This window comes from Pinus tabuliformis, chromosome 5_2 (assembly GCF_031772625.1).
Source record: "Pinus tabuliformis cultivar Carrire ecotype Pingquan chromosome 5_2, CPIR1, whole genome shotgun sequence".
NCBI classification, from domain to species: domain Eukaryota; kingdom Viridiplantae; phylum Streptophyta; class Pinopsida; order Pinales; family Pinaceae; genus Pinus; species Pinus tabuliformis.
The window spans coordinates 262990685-263007538 of NC_142306.1; positions in this window are offsets into that span (position 1 = coordinate 262990685).

Below are 16854 nucleotides of genomic sequence, written 5' to 3' on the forward strand. Positions count from 1 at the left end.
AAAAAGGTGTCTTTTAAACTCCTAATTACCTTCACATTAATTATCAACCCAAGGACGACTTTTTATTTCAAGAGTGTACTCAGTCTGAGGCGGCTATTTACTCAAGAGTAATGTTTTGTAGTATAGTGCTTAAAAGCTACAAAAATAAATGAATGCTTGAAAAAGAAATCTAACAATAACATAAACTCAAATGCTCTGAAATCCAACTATTCACTCAGCAAACATCAATTGAGGATACAATAGCAATAACTCATTCCTCTAGAGATTGATGCAATTGAAATCAAATCGGAACAAGACAATCAATCTGAGAACAAGGAAGCAATAACCAATGTTCTCTACAGTTGACAGTCCTGCTTTAAAGCAATCAAAAGGAAATCGAACTTGAACTAAAGCTGCCATTGAAAGTAAACTAGGAAAACTCTTTAAAAGCAAACTAGTGCAATTAATCAATAGAAATGAACAACAAAGTAAATGGGTGCATGTCTACAACTTAACTACTTCAAAAGGCTAAATCACACCAAGCATTACATCAGTCGAAGTTTCGGTAGCAATAACCCATCCTTTTCATAACTGATGAGAACAAATCCGAGGTCTGGGAGCTAGGTAGCAGATGTTGGGGCTCATTACAGTCTGAGATCGTCCTTGATGAATGTAAATGAAATGGCAAGTAAAGGAAATAACAATGAAAATAGAACAGCACATCAGCCAAGGGTTTGGTGGAAATAACCTATCCCTTTCATAATTGATGAGAGCAGATCAGAGGTCTGGGAGCCAAGTAGCAGAAGCTGACACTCACTACAGCCTGACTCTGTCCTTAAGAAATGGCAAGTAAATGAAACAACAAATCAGCAATCTTGAAATAGACCAGTAATTGAAATGAAACAACAATTCAGAAATGGAACAACAACTAAATATGAATGTAAAACAATCCAAATCAAGCACGTAACACACTTATCATTAAAAGGGACAGTAATCCGAGCTTCGATACAATATGCATGAATCACAGTTATAAAGTAACAACAATTGTAACGGAACAACATTCCCGAATAAACAACAGTCACAATTTAAGAATACATCATACAATGGTACCGATTTAGGAACATACAGCACGGTTAATCTGTAATCGAATGACAATCTGTAAGGAACAACAACGTTATATCAATTATCAAAAGGAACAACAATGTGATACAAAGTTAAAATGATAACATAGCATTCCTGTTGCAGATAATGATAGTATCCAATCAAGTATATCTAATAGCGCTGATATGTAAAACAGTAAAGTGCATCAGATTACTGAACAGAGTAAAAGAAATAAATCAAACCACACATGAAGCATAAAGATATAATACAGCAGCAGCGTACTCCACCGGAGGCTGGGCCCTTAGCCACCAGCGGATGCTGCTGGGTTACTTCAGGATCAAAGATGAAATGGCAACTAGATTTATATTAAAATATCAAAGCAGAGTTACAGTGGATTACAACAAGAAATCTTTCAATCTCTCAGCCATTATCCATTCTCTCTGTCATCCTCAATTCTGAATCTCTAATTCATCATCAATTCCATCATTCGAATCCCTCTGAAATCACCCTGAAATCACCCCCTCTCTGATCTCTGTTGTGATTTAAATAAAGAGAGCTCAGAGAGCAGTTACAATCAAGATAAGTACAACATGATTTCTATTACAAAATTAGATTGTTTCCAACCAATTGATAAACAAGAAGATATATTTCCATCCAGCTTTCAACAAGAGCAAGACGAATTTGGCTTTGTAGCTGAGATTTGGAGGACGGCCGCAACAACAAATCTGAGAAAATCGTGCTCAAAGAACCCTGCGTTTCTCTCAGTACAAGCGAAATTTGGGCAAACCATTCTTTGCAAAGTTAATTGGGTCCATTCTGGACAAAACCCATGTTCCAAATTTTCCAGATTCTGCTTCATTTGCTCAGAATCTCAACCGAAAAACCGTCACTTCTTATTCCAGCGAATTTCTGAGTTGGCACTTTTAATGATCAAGTCTTCAATCTGGAAATTATCTTGGAGGCTAAAAATGGTGAATAATGTTACAACTGATTTATTAAAACTATCATTGATAAAATCACACATAATCATCAATTTATTAGAAATAAAGGAGAATAAATAATATTCATCCATAAGAGCATAAATCATTTATAAAATGGATTTAAATGATAAATTATAATAGATGATATAATAGAGAAGAGTAAAAATAGATGAAATAAGTGTTACAAAGTGGTCCTATTCATGGCCCAACACAGAGTATGAAGTTTGCACAAGAGAGAAATTGCATAGATATTTCATTTTAGAACTATGAATTTTTGAAGAGGTGTGTTTGCCAGAGAACTTAATGATTGAAATTGTTAATTTTCATTCTGTGGGGTTTTTACTGTGGGTTTATGTGGGAGAACTGGTGCTGCATAATGCAATTTTGTAATTCTGCTTCTTTTCCATATGTAGTAATACACAATCATTTGTGCTTAACTAGTTCCATAATAAATAATTCTTTATAAATACTCATTTACAATTGATTATTGTAACTTTGATGACTTACAATGGGTGGTGCATAAGGTATTGTTCCAATGTTTTAATTTTCTCAAATGATGCAAACTTCATCTACCTTATTCAATCAGCATCAAGCAATGCTTGTTGATCTATTTCTACTATAGTATGGAAAACATTAATAGCTCAAGATTGTATAGAGGTGGTTTTACAAAGGAATCATGTGGTTGTGCAAAGGAAACTTATATGGAAAAAGTGTGTGCATAGGAAGTTTTCTAAAGATTTGTGTGAATCAACTTATAGTATTTTTATGAGAATTAGTGCTAGAATTAAATCTTTGCGGAGGACGGATTTATGTGGAGGAGATTTCATTGTGTAGAGCATTTACTGTACTGAGCTTTTATGGCATGGGAAAAATTAGGATGGGGTATTTTTGGGAGAACTATGATAATGTATCATATGAAGGTTTACAGAGGATGGGGTATGTGTAGGAGAAAGGGAAATATTGTTGTGTTTCATTATGCAGAGAGCATTTAATGTGTGGATTACGAAGTATGTGTAGGAGAGAAATTGTGCAGAGCTTTGATTTTAGAGTAGGGAAGGGTTTTTGTGGGAGATTTCATTGTGCATATCTTTTATTCTGACGGGGTACTTTAGAGAGAATGGGGGGTGCATGTGGAAATTAATGAACATGGGGTATGTTTATCGATTTCCCAATGAAATCTAATAATTTTACACATTTCCCGATGGTATATCATATAATGTTTACATAGGGTGGGTAATATTATTATGTTTCAATGTCCAGAGATGAGCAGGGAATATTATTATGTTTCATTATGTCGATATTTTATTGTGTGGAGTATGAAGTATGTGCAGGGAAGAAATTTCGTAGAACATTGATTTTAGAACTATGAATCTTTGTAGAAGATTAGGTGTTTGCAGGAGAACATAATGATTAAAATTGTTAATTTTCATGTTGCAGAGTTTTTACTGTGGTTTTTCGCGGGATAAATTATGGTGTAACACAATTTTGTAATGTTGCCTCTTGTTAGTATGCAGTAATGGACAGTCATTTTCACTTAGCTAGTTCTGTAATTGGTAATGATTTACATGGATTTACAATTTGTTAAAAAATCAAAAAGGTAAAAAGATTTTCTTTATATTGGTAATTAATTGTGATATTATTATGTTTTCTTATGTTCCTCTTTTATCTTTTAGTTCATCAAGAAATTACTAAAAAAATAGTACAAATATCACAGACACTAGATGTAGGCGGACAACCAGGGAAAAATCCCTATCTAGGGGAAAACCCATTCGACAATTCTTCCTTAATAACTTCACAAGATAATCCAAGACTCTTGACCTAGATTCAAAATTCCTCCACACCAAGTTAGCCTTTTTTTCCTTCTATAGATGATAACCCTTTCAACAATAACTTCGACCTAGTAACAACATATTATAGCAGCAACAAAACTTTGATTTAGTAACAACCTCGATCCTACAGTTATCCCAGCAACAACTTCGATCTAGTGGTCAGCCCAACAACAAGTTCAACCCAACCATTAGCCACCAACAACTTCGACCTAACAATATATTCCTCCTTGCAGCATATATCCCATTAAATCCATACAAGTGAGAGAGAGAGACAAACCTAGAAGCTTCGATCTTCCTTCTTCCAACAACTTCACACTTTTTCTTTTATTCTTCTCTTGGATATCGAACTGGTGAGTGTAAGTTCTCCAAATGAGTTTGAATTTATCGTATATATACCCTTTTAGTGAGGTTGAATTATCTTGTTTGAGGCTGGCTTTATCTCCTTGAGGCCGACTTTGCGTGGAGGTGACAAATTCCTTATTTGACTCAATGATAAATAGTTTTACATGATTCAAAAACCCAAGAACGATATCTTTAAGTGGAAAATGACTTCAATGACTTAGAATAAATTTTAGAAGTCCTCAATGGGTACTTTGACCTAAAAGATGATGATCGAAGAATGAAACTCGTTCTTTAAAAAGTCATATTAATAATAAAAGAATATTTTTCTTTCTTTTGATAAATACATCTCATTCTGACCCAAATATAATTTATGAAGACCGAACCTAGTTACATTCTTCAACATTCCCTCATAACTAGGGAGGTATTCATACATACATATACAAGTACATGGAAGATGTCAAAACACATGAACCATGAAGAGTTTAGGAAATTATGGTGCCATGGACTAGATTCCTGTCCAGAGAAAACTATCTGGGTGGGACTAAGATGGGCTAAAATTTTTATTCAGACTAGCTATCATCAAGCTTACTTTCTAACCATCAACCCAAGGATCTAGTTGTGTATCCAAGGTCAGAGGTCCATTACCAATGCCACCCTCCCTACTTCAAGATATAGATATCAACAAGTAGGCCAACCAAATGTCCTCCTATGCATTACATAATTCCTTAACACATAAAATTTGTCTAACCTCAAGCATGCTTTTCAAAAACTTTAAGAGATTTACCTGAATAGTCATAACCTCAATTAGTAACAAGTTTTAAAATACTCGTTAATAAACACAAACCATCGGGGTATTCTGACTTCTTGATACTGCTTCAAAATTTATTATAGTAGGACTAAGAGGCTTCCCAAACAAATCTTAACAAAGGTTTCCTTAATAATTTAGCTTCCTGTCCTACTCCACATGAAAAAAGTAAATTTTTCTTTCCTTCTTTCAGCAGAACCTCAACATGCATTCTTCAATTTCTTCAAGGTATCCATCATGACTATAATATGCCCTACCTTTCAACTTGGGAGATACCCCTTTTATTTCAACTCCCTCTTAACTTAGGGAGATTAACTTATTTCTATGACATCAGAGATCTTTCATGGCTTCCATCCTTCTTATCATATTTTTCTTGATCAACATCATTTATATAATTTCCTTGCTTATCAATCAAATCAAATTTACTTACTAACATCTTCATCATCTTGAAGATTGTGTACCTACACAACTTAGACAACAAATACAACCACATACATAGAAGCGTGAACTTAACTATATCATAATCATATAATAAAGGAAGACTTAGACTTTAGACATCAAATACCTAAGCTTAGTTAGGTTCATAAATAGCAAGAGACATATACTTTTATACTTCAACTTCTTGATAGGTTTTGTCATAAACCTTAGACTTCATCATCAATACACCTGAGAAGCTTAATCAGGATAATCTTCATTATATCTAAGGCTTCAATATGTCATCCAGAGATATGACATAACCTACTACAATATATTGCAAACACTAAAGGAAATGCAAACAAGTATACTTACAATGCAACTAACAACTTTAGAATTCATATGATAGACTTATATTAGGATTTAATGAAAACCCAAGATTCCATCTCTGAAACACTAAGCCTTGGATGTCAACAATCAAGACCAATCACAACACAATCTAAGGTTTCAACGATATGACCAAATTCTGCTAGGATTTGTTGTAAGCCCTATATTTTATCATCATAGTGGAAACACTATCACCATATCCTAGAATATCAAACTTTGACTAGGGCTTCGTTACAAAACCTATAATTTACACACTATCAAGAATTAGGTTAACACATATACATATCTAGGATTTCATAATCATGTACAAGCATATCAATTTTCATTAGGTAAGCCCAAGACACAAATATCAATACATTTAAAGTCAAACATACATCAAGCTATGGTTTTGATCAAATAGACAAACATACACCAAGGGTTACATTCCTAGGATATCATCTTAGCTAAAATAAGGGTCTTTCTCGTAAACCCTACCAAACACTAAATATCTAGTGTTATAACACAACAAACCCTAATTTTACAAAAACTCTAAAGTTCTAGGAATTCAACATATAGACATTATCATCCCACCCTAAAGGACAAGGGTTTTGATAACAATAAATAAAACTCCAAACATGAAATTACCATGAAAATTCCAAACATAAAAAATAATATTCCATTAGTAACTCTAAGAAGACTAGGGATTCATCAACAATATCGACACACCCTTAGGTTAGGGTTTTGCAGAGAACCTATTAGGGTTCCAATAATATGATGTTTTAATGAGAGTAGATTTAATCTAATGATTAATCAACCAAACAAGAATCTTTAAGATTCAAAGGTCCTAGACATAACACTTGTTAGTAATGTAAAGTAGACTCATTAGAATGGATGAATATACCTTTATCATGAAGAGAACAAAACTTATGATCTAGAACATACCTTTGAGTTGTTTTCTAGACAAACCTTCTAGAACATCAATTCCAATGCTTTGTATTGTGATATTTTTTCCATATCCCTTAAGCATATCAGCAAGATTTTCCTAAAGAAGGAAAATATAAAAATGAATGTTATTATCATTTAGCATAAACACATCTAGACAAGAAAAGGAAAACCAAATATGATAGATAGTACAATGAGTAAGATACTTATCTTTGGAAAATGGCAAGGTCTCCCCCTTAATCCAATCTTGAGTGATTCCTATAACTTAAAAAAAAATAGTTCAATAATGTTTTTCCAAAGCATGTTAAATCTATAAGTACTAAGCATCAAGAATACAAAACAATTCAAAAACATAAGAGTAGAAGGATATAGTCCCTAGGAGTCCCTAGCAAATAATTCTTTAACTTCAAATTATTCCTTCTTGTTATTCTTTGGTGGTCCTTCATCAACAACATTTGCATTTTCCATTTCTCTCTTCTTGTTTCTTGGATTCTCAGGAAAATTAGTTTTATAGTGACCTATCTCGTGAAAATTGTAGCATTCAATTTTGGATCGGTCTATCTTCCTTATAGGCCATTTGGTATTATTGAATGATCCTTTGCTCTTTTGATGAGTGGAATAATCATTTGAAATTTCCTCTTCTTCATTCTCTTTGTTGCTTACTAGAGAAATTCTAACTTCTTCTTGACTGCAAGCATTCAATAATTGTTCAAATGTAGAATTATCCTTCAAAATCTCTTCTTATCTAAATTTTCTTTTTTCATCTTCACTTGATTAATCTCTAGGCTTCTTTACTTTTCCTTTGACTAGATCCAAGACCTTATTCTTCTTGAGGATGAGATATATCCTCTTTTTCCACGCTTTGTAATTAGAGGCTCCTTCGGATTTGTTTTCTCCCTTCAATGAGTTAGACATGGTTCTTTAATATAGTAGGCTTATCCCCTAATATGAACCTTTTCTTGAGGATCCTTATTCAACTTGTTAAGACTCCTTATTCTCCTTTCAAAAGATCTTCATGCTTCCTTTTTCCTTCTTCTTCACCTTAGCTCTAATACCATGTTGGAAAATCAGAAAGGAAGAAATATTATATTTATTTTGACAATCACTTGTGAGATGCTTATGTTCTTATTAACTTTCTTGTGTTCTTCTTTTATCTGATTTTATAAAGAAATTACCAGATGTAGGAGGATAGCTAGAGGAAAACCTAGTCAAGAACTCTTAATAACTTCACGAGATAATCCAAGACTCTTGACCTAGACACAAACTTCCTCCACACAAAGTCAACCTTTTCTTCCTTCTATAGATGATACCAATTTCAACAATAACTTCGACCTAGTAGCAGTAGCTTGTAGCAGCAATATAAATGCGATCCAGCAATAACATCGACCCAACAGTCAGCCCATCAACAACTTCAACCCAACAGTTAGCCCAACAACAAATTTGACCCACCAGTATATTAATCCTTCCAGCAAATATCTCAGTAAATCCATACAAGTGAGAGAGAGACAAACCCATAAGCTTCGATCTTCCTTCTTCCAACAACTTCACATTTTTTCTGCTCTTCTTCTCTTGGATATCAAACTTGTGAGTGTAAGTGCTCAAAATGAATTTAAACTTATTATATATATACCCTTTTAATGAGGTTGAATTACCCAGTTTGAGGCTGACTTGATCTCCTTAAGGATGCCTTTGTGTGGAGGTGACAAATGAGTTACTTGACTCAACAATAAATCTTTTTACACACCTCAAAAGCCCAAGAAGGGTCTTTTTAAAGGAAATGACTCTAATGACTTAGGATGAATCCTAGAAGTCCTCAATGGGGACTTTGACCTAAAACATGATGCCCCAAGCATGAAAACAGGCTTTAATAAGTCATATTAATAATAAATTTTTCTTTTCTTTCTATTGATAGATACATTTCGTTTTTTCCCATGGAAAAATGATGTAATTTTATTCTTATGAAAAAGTTACATGTTGTATATGCTTAGAGCATATGTAGATGGTTGTCCAAGAAGTGGACACAGTTACAATAAAAAAAGAAAAAATAAAAACACAGCAAGCCTATGCTTTTCTGCCCTTCTTCTTCTCCACCCTTCGCTAACCCTCTGAGTCGGGAGAGGGTGTAATAATGGTCAGCTGGTTTTCTAGAGTGTTCATTGGAAGTTCCTGGTCTTATTCTGATCCTTCAGATCCATGAGATCTTTTTATACCACTAACTTCTGGCTGAGGTTCTTGAGGCTGTTGTATATTGTTTGGCCCGAGATGAGAATATGGGGTAATTTCTTCCTGTGTAGATTTATGTCCGGTATATATATCAATTTCTGATCGGTTCATTGTAGGTTTTGCTTGCATGTCCTCTTCTTCCATCAGGTCAGTATGTTACCACCCTTTGGGCTTTTTTTGTTGTTTCTTATTTCCTTTGGGGTCCTTTCTATTCAATGGGCAGTTGTATTGAAGGTGTCCTGTTTGCAAGCATCTGCAACATCCAAATGCAGTGTTCTCATAGTCAAGCGGTTGGGTCCTCACCATGTTTTTGTAGTTCAATGTGATGTTTTGATAAATAAATTTCATTATGACTCAAATATAATTTATGAAGATTGAACCAAGTTACATTCTTCAACATAATTGACTACTGTAAATTTTGTGACTTACAATATAACATTTAATATGGGTTTCACACAAGAAAACTTTGTATAATAATACATGTTTCTATCTTCAGTGGGACTTATTTAAATACTTATTTTCCTTAAGTAAACAAGTTGTATACATCTATAAGTAGATTACTTACAAAAACTAGTTTACACCTGGGCATTGAAAAATGAAATATGGAGTTTTACTGTGTGGAGTACGAAGTATGTGTGGAAGAGCAATTGCGTAGAGATTTGATTTTAGAGCAAGATGGGGTTTGTGTGGGAGATTTCATTTTGTGTAACTTTTATTAGGACGAGGTATTTTTAGGAGAATGGGGGGTGCATTTGGAAATTGATGTTTAACTACTAATGTTAACATGTTGTTATTATTATTTTGTTTCATTGTGTAGAGCTTTGACCATATGAAACATGGGGCATGTATATTTATTTTCTGAATAAACCTAATACGTTTACACATTTCTTGATCATATATCATATGAATGTTTATAGAGGATGGGGTATATGCATGATAGTAGGGAATATTATTGTGTTTTGTTGCGCGAATATTTTACCGTGTGAAGTACGAAGTATGTGCGGGGGAGCAATTACTTAGAGCTTTGATTTTAGAACTATGAATCTTTTCAAAGGAAAAAGTATTTACGGGAGACAATAATGATTAAAAATGTTAATTTTCATTTTGCGGGCTTTTTAGTGTGGGTTTGTGCGGGTGAATGGGTGGTGCATAATGAAATTTTGTAATTTTGCCTCTTTTGAACACTTTACAAATACTCATTTACAGTTGACTACTATAACTTTTATGACTTATAATATAAACTTTAATATGGTTTTCACTCAAGGAAAAGCTTCGTATAAAAAAAATATCTATCTTAAGTATGACTTATTTAGATACTTATTTTATTTAAGAAAACAAACTGTATATGTCTATACGTAGGTTACTTACAAAAATTGGTCTACACTTTAGCCTTGCAAAAAAAAATATGGATTTTTTTCATAGCGTTTCAAATCACACAAGTGCTCTAATAGTGCGTTATTACTATGAACGATACATTTTATTGTATGGTGATTTTACTATACTGAGCTTCATATTGGAAACTTTATTTGGTAGGGTCAAAATTAGGACGTAGTTTTTTTGGGAGGATGGACAGTGCATAGAGAAATTAATGTTAATATGTTATTATTATTATTATTGTTACTATTATTCATTCTGTAGAGCTTTGACTGTGATTAATATGGGATATGTATGTCAATTTATAACAATACAGATAAATGTGACGCATGGAAATTAATTTTAATTTTTGAATTCAGTTAGCATTCAAAAATTTGAATAAAGATTGACATTGTTCACTAGTGGGTTGTTGAAGCTATTGTAAACTGATTTGATTTATTAACAAGGGAAAAAACTAATAGCTCTGTAAATTAGTACATATTTTCGATATCAGAAGCGACTTGGACTTCATTAACTTTTGTCTCAAGCTAAGAAGGTGGGGAACGTTGGTCAATGGCCATGATATCATCATCTACGCCATTAGCGCCCTCTTCAGCATTGACGTTCTCTACCTGGGCCAAATTATCCAGACGAAAACACAATGTTTCATTTGCCAATTGCAGTTGCTCATATTCAATTCCGTTAATGCCATTTTTATGATTTGGCAGGCTAAAATGCACCCATGCTTCAGATTTAATCATTTCAATATGCTTTAAGACAAAATCAATGAGAAATTTTAGAGCATCACTATTCTAGTTAAAAAAATAGTGAATTGTTCTTCTACAACTCTAGAATCACGTGCCATAGATTTCAATCTATGTTACAAATGATAATAAGATTTCCAAATTACTATTATAATAGTTGATTCTATGTTTGTAGAGTCGTTCTAGTAATGTAAATATATAATCAAGGAAAATTTCCTTGATTTTTAGACTTTGTCTCTTCCATTAATGTCAACTTTGAGTTCACACAATGTAAATGTTCATTGTCACAAGGGTGTGCAGAGAACAACGTATGAGTGAGAAAACAAAGGTGCTAAAAGAAATTTATGTCGTCGATATATAAATAATTTTACTAAGAACAAATTTAGAATTAATGTTATTATGTTTCATTTTGTGAATCTTTCCTTGTGCAAAGAGTTTATTGTTCGAAGGATGGATACTTTACATCAAATCAATGGTGAAAATATAAAATGAATTCCAAACTATTTTTCTTTTAAAATTTTTACGTCTTCAACTATGCTGAATCAAGGATGTGCGAAGAGGGAGATATGTGCGAGAGAATGCAAGTGTAGTTGGAACATTATAAATTTAATTCATAGTGTAATGAAATTTCACATTTTCTTATTACATTTATACAATTTGTCATAAGGGAAGGATTTTTCATTTTTTGTTTTATGCCATTAATTATTTGCATAGGTTTCATTTTGTGGAGTTTTTTTTCCATAAATTATTTGGTAATGTTTAGAATTAAAATATTTCCAACAATATATAATAATAATAATGTCTAAGAAATGTACAGAAATAAACAACTTACAAAAATGGAGAGCTTCCTTTATCATAGCATAACATTTAATCAGCTAATCATTATCTTTTTTTAAATAGGCATATGTGTGGATCTGTGGATTGAGTCCACTGTGTGGGGGGAATCTTTGAAGCTTTCATCATTTGATATATCACTTTAATTTTGAAATACAACAAAAAACTTCAAGTGTAAGCATGAACAAAAATACAAGTATTTTTTTATAAACTCCGTGATTAATATATTTTTTTTCATGTGAGTGCAAGTTTATATGAATTATGAGCAAGGTTTGTGGTTATGCATATTTAAAGCTAAAAGATTTCTTCCCTAGAATAAATTTCCTTTTCATTTTCATGGATATGCCTATTTACACAAATATTTCCATAAACAAAGCTTTAACTTTGCAGGGAACACAACCTTATAATGTTCAATTTCGTGAAGCTCACTTGCATTCAATCAGTGTGATGGATCATTGGCCAAATTTTTCATTTTGTTGGTGGATCATTGATAAAATTGTTCATTTTGTCGATTGTAATGTTATGTGTTGAGGATATGGGCATATGATATGATCATTAATAACAAGTTGATCAAAGTGATCATTTTGTTGTCCAACAAGATTTTTGGTACATTGGTAATGCATCATTTTTCCACATTTCTAGCATCGAATATTATGAGTGGAATCATTAATAAGATTGTACTTCATAAAAATTACTTACATTGAATCAGAACAATGGATTGTTGACCAATTTTTTCATTTTGTCGATTATAATGTTATGTTTTGATGATAGGGGCATATGATACTACCATTAATGACAGGTCCATCATTTCTAGGTCACTAACATTACATCATATGCCCATTCTTAGTCTAGAACATTGTGATTGAGTAGGGGCTGCTAATAATCATAGGGCTTCTCTTCGGAGCGCTTTGGTGCATTTGGACCATAGTAGATCGACAAACAATATAAGCTTTTATTCATTCTAGATATTCCTTTAACTCTTCTCCAAATTATTAACATGGCATTATCTATTGTTGGTGTGATTGTTGTGCTACTAACAATGTTATTGATCAAGTGCTAGCTATTACCTGAAAATGAGAACTTTAGACAAAAAACCCCAAAAAAGCATGAAAAAAGCAACTAAAAAATGAAAATTGTTGATTCTACATCACCACTTTTTTTTTTGGAATAAATTTTCAACATTTTTTAAAAATAATAGTAAAAAGGAATAAATGTCATATTTTTGGTGTAAAAAACACCTTCAAATCGAAGTGTTGATGTTGGAATAATTTTATTTTTTTTGTTTCTTGGCAGGATAAATTTTCAACATTTGGCATTAAAGATATAATATCAAGCCTCCGAAAAACCTTAAAATTCCAATAATTTTAAAGCATGGCATTAAAGATAAAATATCATGTCTGTGAAAAGCCTTAAAATTCCAACAATTTTAAGTCATGACGTTAAACATAAAATACATATAATTGTTTTCAACCATAACATTAAAGATAAAATATCATGACTTAGAAAAAAACTCAAAATTTTGACAGTTCTTCAACCATGGAAATAAAACCAAATATCACGACTACAAAAAACCTTAAGTTTTTAATATATTTCAACCATGGCATTATGGAAAAAATTTAAGACTAAAAAATATTTAAAAATGAACACCTAACTGAAAGATTCATTATATGAAGAGTAATTTATCTTTTTAAATGCTAAATTTATATTTTAAAATATTAGCCTAAGACAAATTAACACACTGCAACGAAAATTTAAAAATCAACCATCAAATTGACATGCAGTGTAGGCGATCTCAACGTATTGCAATGGAATCTTAAAAATCAACCATGAAATTGACACGTAGTGTAGGAGATCTCAATGTATTGCAATGGAATCTTAAAAATCAACCATGAAATTGACACGTCGTAGGGGCATACTTGATCTATTATAACGAAAACTTTAAAACCAACTATCAAATTGACACATAATGGGGTCAGGTTGCTAGTCGAGGATCGACATGGACCCTGCAAAAAAATAAAAAAATAAAACAAAATAATAAATAAACAGACAAAAAAATAAAAATGAAAAACACAAAACAAAAGAAAAATTAAAAGATTTAAGAAAAATTAAAAGTAAAACAAAAGCATCCACGGGGTCCTAGGTAGATGGTGATTGGGTGCTCTGTTAAGACAATCCTTGATGTGATGTCACTGGTTCGATTCCCTACCCCAATAGGGTCGATATATTAAACATGTAGTTTTGTCAAGTCTTAAAAAATAAAAAACTAAATAAATAAAATAAAAACAAAACAAAAAAACAAAGTGTTCAAAAAAACTAATAAATAAAAAAATATATTAAAACATAAAAAAAAAATTAAAAGGATAAATAATGGCAAATAAAAATCAAACATGAAAAAATATATACAAAATATCTTTCGGATACATCACAAAGTAGTTTTTAGGTCAACATGTTTCGAACCACTTGCTACGGTTCATTATCAAGATTGAGATAAAAAACACAGAAACATATATATAAACAAAAAAATATTTAAATATAAAAATTGTTAAAAAAAAAACTAAATTAACTGGAAAAACTTTAAAAGAATTAAGAAAAAATAATAAAAAAACTACAAATCATAAAAATTAAAATTAAAACAAAAATAAAAAAAACATAAGAAAATATTTAAAAAAAAATTGTTTAAGGAAAAAATTAAAAAATTAAACATTAATGATAAAAATAAAAAATAAAAAAAATAAAAATACTAATAATAAAATAATTAGACAAAAAAAACATTAAAAAAATAAATAAATAAATAAACAAAAAAAAATATTAATAAAATAAAGACACTAATGAGATTAAAAAACAAAAAATAAAAAATAAAAAAGAAGTTATAAAAATTGTAAAATTTTAAATTAATTAAAAAAATAATTAAATGAAGAAATTTAAATTAATAGCCCACGGGACTTTGGATTGACGGTGAATGAGTGCATTGTTAAGGCACTCCTTGTGATAAGTCACTTGTTCAAATCTCATGTGGGTGCTTACCTACCAAAAAAAAAAAAGAAATTAAAAAAATAATAATATTTAAAATTAGGAAAAATGTGTTGCCCTTAGCCCCTGCTTGCATTGGCCAGGATTCTTCCACTAGATAGGTGTATACAATTGCCATTGGGTCGATAGAGGGTGCTAGCATAGCCGCTCCTCAGGGGTCTGAGGGTCACCGCTGGGCCAGTGAAGTATCTCAAGCCCCCAACTAGTCGAGGTTGGATTCCCAAAATTGATCCGCGGGTAGGTCGAGGCTGAGGGCCACAATTATTTTTAATTTTAAATTTTTTTTTTAATTTCAATTTAAATTTTTATAATAGATTTTTTTAAATATTTTAAAAATTTTATAATTTTCTTTTTTTTAATTTAATTTTTCATTTCTTTAATTTAGTTTTTAAATGTTATTTATTTATTGTTTTATTATTTTATTTTTTAATTTTTTTAATTTTTTTATATTATATATTTTATAATTTATTTTTTTGTTGTTAATTTTATTTGATTTTTTTTAATGTTATTATTTTAATTTCAATAATTTTTTATTGTTTTTAATGTGTTTTTTATTTTTATTTTTAAGTTATTTAAGAATATATATATATTTTTTTAATTGTATGTTTTATAGTTTTTATCAATTTTTTTCGTTATTTTTATTTAAAATTTTATGTGGATCATTTTTTTGGAAAAAAACAACAAATGTCATCTTGGGATATAAAATTTGTTATTTTTCCAGCATTGTTTATTCAATTTTTTCATAGAAATCCTTTATCCAACATGTCGTTTTTAAGGAAAAGGATTTGAAAATCATATTTTTTTAATTATATTGATATGAAAAATGGTATTTCTTGTCTAATGTTTAAAATGATTATTTTTTAGTGACAATTATTTTATGTGTATTGAAGTATTAATTAATGATATATAAATTTATAAAAATTCCTAACCTCAAAATATTAATGTTATATTTTTTCTAAACTTCGCAAGAAAACCAAAAAACATATGTTTGGAAAACCCTTAAAAAACAAACATCTTAGGACAAAAAACAAGAAGAGAAATAATACAACTTTAAAAATAGTTAAATAATCAACATTTAAAAACAATTCTGTATACCGAGGACATCAGAAAATTTAGTGTGTCAGAAATATGTCTTAAAAAGAATGTTCATGTTTTTCAATGATGATGATGATGATGATGATGGTTAACGTCCACTAAGACCAAATTTTGGTCTGTCAGACCTAAAGAAATGAATTATTTAGTTTGATTTAAGATTTTATTCCTATGCTCAAAAAGATTGGAGAGAAGCCTCCTGGGTTCAATGTAATTTTGACAACGTAAAAGGCTAGGAACGTCAGTATTGCAACAAAAATTTTGAAACTGAGATCTAATGTGGTTGTACATGGGGCACTCTAAGAGGAAGTGATTTTCATCCTCGATGTTCGTATTTTCATAGATATGGCAGAACCTTTTCATGCATGGTGTTTTAGGAACTGGCAAACGACCTATTTCACTATGGAGCTCATGAGAGTTCATTCTAATCTTGGCTATATTAATTTTCTTCTTTGAGCTAGTTAAAATAGAGAGATACTTTTGATCTTCTAGGGTGGGGTTGATGACCTCATAATATCTTAATTTTATTTTAACTGCTAAATCTTTCTCACCACATTTTTTCTTTGAAATTAGAAGTAACAATATTTTTAATGTTATTAATGTTTTTCAATGCAACATTCTCGTTGATCTCCCAATGGTTTAGCCAGGCCCTAGTGTCTTTATACCAACCTCGTTTGAGCCTTAGGTGGTTTTTGTTGGAGTTTAAAGCTAGCTTAGGAAGTCTATGGTCTCCTATGTTATTGAGTTTGTGCTTGTACAACAAAATCCTAGTCATATCTAGGCTCTCAATAGGGCAAGAC